The sequence below is a fragment of the Arachis stenosperma genome, chromosome 1, assembly GCF_014773155.1.
Source record: "Arachis stenosperma cultivar V10309 chromosome 1, arast.V10309.gnm1.PFL2, whole genome shotgun sequence".
Lineage (NCBI taxonomy): Eukaryota > Viridiplantae > Streptophyta > Magnoliopsida > Fabales > Fabaceae > Arachis > Arachis stenosperma.
In genome coordinates, this window is record NC_080377.1 from 113,567,605 (window position 1) to 113,573,536 (window position 5,932).

Sequence of the window (5,932 nt, forward strand, 5' to 3'; positions counted from 1 at the left end):
CAAGTTAAGTTCTGAAGCTCACAAGCACACATGCATGCTAACCCTTTTCCAAGTGCTTGGAGAACAAGCAACTTTCAATAGTGTTGCAGGAACTCAATCAGTCTCAGAGAATGAGCATACCCCATCATCCAAGGAAACAGACAGGGATGCAAATACTAGGACGAGAATACCAAGGAAGATATCATGAGGTTGTTTCAAACCATCTCAAAATGCAGAACTCTAAGTGAAAAATGATTGAATAGAACCTGCATCTTTTACTTGTTCCTCTTTATTCACATCTAAATGTGCTAGCTTAATGTCTTGAGTGTTCACTTTCATCTTTCTTACTTGTATGCTTGTCTCCTTAAGTTAATCAAAAAGAAAATGTTATGAAAAGAACAAGAGTGGAGTTATTTTGTGAAGTGCATTATGAATGTTTGTGGTAGGATAATTAGTAAGCTAAGTTGGTTCACCAAATAAGGAAAGAAAGCAACTATCTATCCTGAGTCCTATGTTTGAGACACATCCTTTGAGACTAACTAAACAATAAGATCCCAATAAGAAAAGAGAAAGAGCAATAAAAGTGAAAAAGAAAGAAACACAATAAGAAACAATGCTAGGCACCAAGGGTTTCAAAAATTGAGGCATGTGTCTGTGGTGTTTATGTACAAGGGATATACATGGATGAATAAGCTCTTAGGGGTGCCTTATCACTTGGTAACTTGGATTAACTAATCCGGGATTATCAGTTGAAAGTTCACTATCAAGAGTAACCTTTGCTATAGAACACTTAGTAACCCAAAGAGGTGCTGGACACCAAGGTCTCAAGAAAGGAAAATAACAAACCATGTGCCTGTGGTGTGTATGTATGAGGGAAAGAGACTTGAGGAAGTAAGTCCTTAGGGGTGTCTTAACACCTAGCACCTTAAACCAACTGGTTTGGGATTGTTGGCTGAAAGCTTATCATAAAGAGTCGCCCTCTTACAAAGCACTTAGCAAAAAGAAAAATAAACTTTGAAAAAAGAAGGAAGGATCAATAAGAAAGAAGTCTCAAAGGATGCAATCAAGAAAGTGACCAAGGAATTGATAAAGGCTTGAAACCTAAAGGGGAGGAACCTAAGTTGCTATGCATGAAACCCCATAAACCAGGAATTCTACTTCTATTTTATCTTCTTGTTCTTTCATTTCATTCTTCTTATGCTTCAGTACTTGCTTAGGGACAAGCAAGCTTTAAGTTTGGTGTTGTGATGTCAGGGCATCTAGGCCAGTTTCACTGACCTTTTCTTTACTGTTTTAGGGTAGTTTCATGCATTTTCTTAGTGAATAAGGCAAGTTTTGGATGAAAATACACTCATACCTTGATTCAATCCACTATTGTGAACTTTGCATGATTTCATGAGAATTTTGCTAGAATTGCATGATAAATTGATGATGCATAATCTCATGACTTTGGCTAGAACTTTGATGCACTTAATTGCTTGATTTCAGGGCAAAGGAAGCAAGGAAGAACCACGTTAGTATTCACGTTAACCTAGTGAACGTGAACACTAACGTGGAATGGTAAAAAGCTTGCAACGTTAATGAGAAAAGTGATCACCAATAACGCCTGCGAAGCCATCCATAGCTCACGTTACTTGCCACGTTAACTAAGTTAACGTGGTAGTTAACGTAGAAGAAAAAGAGAACTCCAACGTTAAGAGAAAACGTGAACACCAATAACGTTTTTCTCCAATGTTAGTGGTAAAAGTGAACACCACTAACATTGAGAAACTTGGCAATGATCCACGTTAAGAGTCACGTTAACTTAGTTAACGTGAACTCTTACGTGGAAGAGGAAAACAAAAGCCAACGTTAGTGACACTCACTTTTGTCACTAACGTTGGGCCAATTAGCATTGCCTACGTTAACTTTCACGTTAAGACCATTAACGTGAAAGTTAACGTGGAGTTGAGATCAAGAAGCCAACGTTAGTGACACTCACTTTTGTCACTAACGTTGGAAGATGGCATCATTACTACGTTAAGAGCCACGTTAACTTAGTTAACGTGAGTTCTAACGTAAAGAATTTGGGCATTTGGAGCGTTAGTGACAAAGGTGAGTGTCACTAACGCTCTCAAAAGTGAGACACATCCACATTAAGAGTCACGTTAGCTACACTAACGTGAACTCTAACATAGGAACAAAAGGCACCAAGCAACGTTAATGGGAAAAGTGATTCCCAATAACGTTCGCAAAGGGGTATAAGCCAACATTATTGGGAAAAGTGAGTCCCAATAACGTTGGCCAAAAATTGAGAAGGCAACATTAGTGGTCACGTTAAGACCACTAACGTTGGAGTTAACATGGGTACATGAGGGTGGAACGTTAGTGGAAAAAGTGAATGCCACTAACGTTCTCGAACCCACAATGGAACTCAACGTTAATCTCACTAAATGCCCAAGCCTAATGCATATTTCTCTGCAAGCTGGGCCTACTAAAGATGAGAACTGCTTCAACTCAAGATCCAGAGCCCATATCCAAGACCTGACGAACTCACTAGAAGATCAAGAGGAGTAGTATATATAGGAGTAGTTTTGAACTATAGAGAAGCTTGGCACTTTTGGGAACTACTCTCTGTATATTTACTTTTCTGCACTTTTAGCATGGATACTTCTTTTCTGCCATTTTTCATTTCTAGAGCTATGAACAACTAAATCACTTTCATTGGGTTAGGGAGCTCTGTTGTAATTTGATGGATCAATTATAGTTTTCATTCTTCTTCTTCATTCTTTTCTCTTGATCTTACTAGAAAGCTTTCGATCTTAATTCAATTGGTTAGTTGTCTTGGAAAAGAAACTCTCCATAACTGTATCTCCTTTGAGCCTTGGAAAAGGGATGAGGAGATCATGCTAGAAATGCTTTCTCATGTTGGACCAAATTGGGGTTTGGGCGGATATAGTGACATGTAATCCTCCCAACACTTTGATTTGGAAATACATGTGGTATAATCAGTGACCACACTTCATCTCTTCCCATGAGCAATTAAATCAAGGAATTGGGAAATTGTTCAATCTTAGAGAGATTGGATTGCCAAGGAATTGGGATCTAATCACTTAAGATTGCCAAGGAGATCAATGAATGCATTGATTGAGGAAGAGTTGAGAACGAACTTAATCCGAAGAATGCAACATCTCCTGAACCCAATGATTACCCCATTCCTGATCTTACCCATTCTCTTTACTTTCTGCCATTTATTTTCATGCTCATTACCCCAAATCCCCATTTAAGATTCTGCACTTTAATTTCTGTTATTTACTTTCCAGTCATTTAAATTCCTGCAAGTTCCCAATCTAAATTCTGTTTAGCTCAACTAGCATATTCTTCTAACTAAATTTGCTTGACCAATCAATCCTTGTGGGATTCGACCTCACTCTATTGTGAGTTTTACTTGACGATAATTCGGTATATTTGCCAAAGGGAAATTTGTTGACAGCACTATCATCAAGTCCAGCAAGTCGGATACATCAGCTACGACCCGTACAGAAGGTCTCATCCGAGATCGACCTACAGTTTCAGGTAACCCTCGGAACACATACCATCTCCATACTCTCACCAAGAAGAACCACTTTCCTACTATGAACCCATTCTCCAAAATAATGAACCTTCCTATCCATCCCAAGCCCTAATGGATGAATCTTTATCTTTGATACTTCAAGGACAAGCGAATATACAACGGGATACACTAGAGTTTGTAAATAATTTGACCAGGGTAGTGCATACCTTAGCCTACCAATGCTTGAACACTCAAGGTACTTCCGTAGCTATATGTGGAAAACCAAAGGAAGAGCAAAGCATAGAGAAGAGATTGAAAAATCCGGTGAGGAAGGAGGACCCAAAGTTTGTAGTGGAACAATTGGAGAAACCTATGGTTATTGAAGCAAAGGAAGAAGTGGTTGAAGATCTAGGAGATACGGAACCACCATGTGGATCTAAACAACCTCTGTGGCATATAAGGATTGAGGAATATGAAAAAGTTGATCAAGAGATGGATTCAATCATCAATGAGTTCTTATCACAAATTGAATCCTCTCCCATGGGTTGTGAAATTGAAGCTAATGAAGACAACTCAACACCAAAAGAAGTTGGTGATCTCATTGAAGACTCTTCCATTGAAGGTCAAGTTGATAGTGAAGTAGATTTTACACAACCTCCCAAGTTTGATTTGATTGATGACGAGGAGGAAATGGAAGAAGTCAACAAGCAAGAAGAAGTTGAAAGAAGTTGTCAAGAGGTGGAGATACCCAAAGAAGAGCATAAGGAAGTCGACCTTGCATTGTCTAAGTGTGGGGAGGTTTCCCTCCCCAAATCGCCATCCAACGCAACATTCAAGTGGGTGAAATTCCTATCCTTAAGCTTTACTTTCTCACTTGAATATGTCTTGATTGAAACGGATGAACAACTTAGAGCTCTTTGTAGAACTAAGGGTAAAAAAGAGTTGTGTAGCGGTTGGAAGTTTGGTATTAAGCTCGTTAAGGTCAAAGTTCCAAGGCATAGGGACTACGATTGGACGAACACCACTTTGCATGTGTCTAGGAAGAAGACTTGGTGTACTAAAGAGAATTCAAGTTGTCAACCACCTGGAGGGAAAAATCATGAAGATCAACTAGAAGACGGGTGTGAGAATAAGATATGGGATCCCGGATCGAAGCATGATGACCGACTATGGGTACTCATATTTTGGGTGGAACTCCATCCAAACTTGGTGAAGATGGCTGGAACTTCTGTCAACCATTTGAGGAACAAAGATCCTTGGAGGTTCAAGGATGAGGACAAGCATAAGCCACCATGACAAAGAGCTTCCAAAGGTCCAACTTAAGGACTCAAACTAAAAGTGCTAGGTGGGAGACACCCCACCATGGTAAACTCTTTCCACTCTCTTGTAGTTTTGATTAATAAGTGATTTGATTTACCATTGTAGGTAGTTTTCTCTCCATATACTTGTTTTAATAAAGTGGTTGTAGGTTGCTTGTGGACCAAGTTTTTCTTGCTTGAATTTAAAAATTCTTAAAAAGCCAAAAGATTTTTGAAAATTTTGTATTTTTGGTCAACTTTGAGTCGTCGGTAGTGTTAGGAGGATTTTGAGCTGTTTTCGTCGGTAGTGTTAGGGACGCGAGAGTACGCTGTACGAGCCCGCGCCCATAGCGAGGATGCAGGCCCATACATTTTTCCAGAGAGTTGGGCCACCCCTGCGCCAACATTAAGCTCCTAGCACAACCTCACTCGCGCGGATGCGCACTACGCGCATGCACGCCGAAGGCATCATACTGCATTGTGCGCGCCCGCGCCAATGCCGCGTACGCGCGGGTCCGCCGACGCAATTTCCATAATCCAACCCGAGAGTTGCGGTAACTCTGGGCTCACATCAAGCCCCTGGCCCAACTCACTAGACACGGACGCGCACTATACACGTCTCCGCCCATGCCTACACCCTCCATCTATGCGAATTCTCCTCTTCTCACTCTTTCCTCTACCCTGTATTCATCCCACTACTCTGCGCTGCCTTACTGCTTCAGCGCTGATTTCTACTTCTGCCCGCTACAAGATACCGTGAGCTCCACCAGTCGCCACCAGCTTTGAGCGGCGGCAACCCTTCCTTCCCTAGTTCCATTTCCACTTCCATTCTATCTCTGACTCCCAGGTTCACCATGCCTCTGTCTTTGTTCTGTTTCCTTATTGTTTTCATTAATTTTGATTTGTTGGTTTTAAATTAGTTAGTTGGTTAATCCTGCATGCTGGGCTAGATAGAAATAAATGCGGTTAGGTAGTTAGGTTGTGGTTAGAGGATTCTAGGCCTGATAAGTGCTCCGTTTGTGCTTACTTGTTTGAGTGTTACATGCTGAATATTAAGTGGTGTACCCTGTTTTATGTGTTCTATCTCACTATTGCCTTGCTCGATAATGCTACCCGAGTCCTA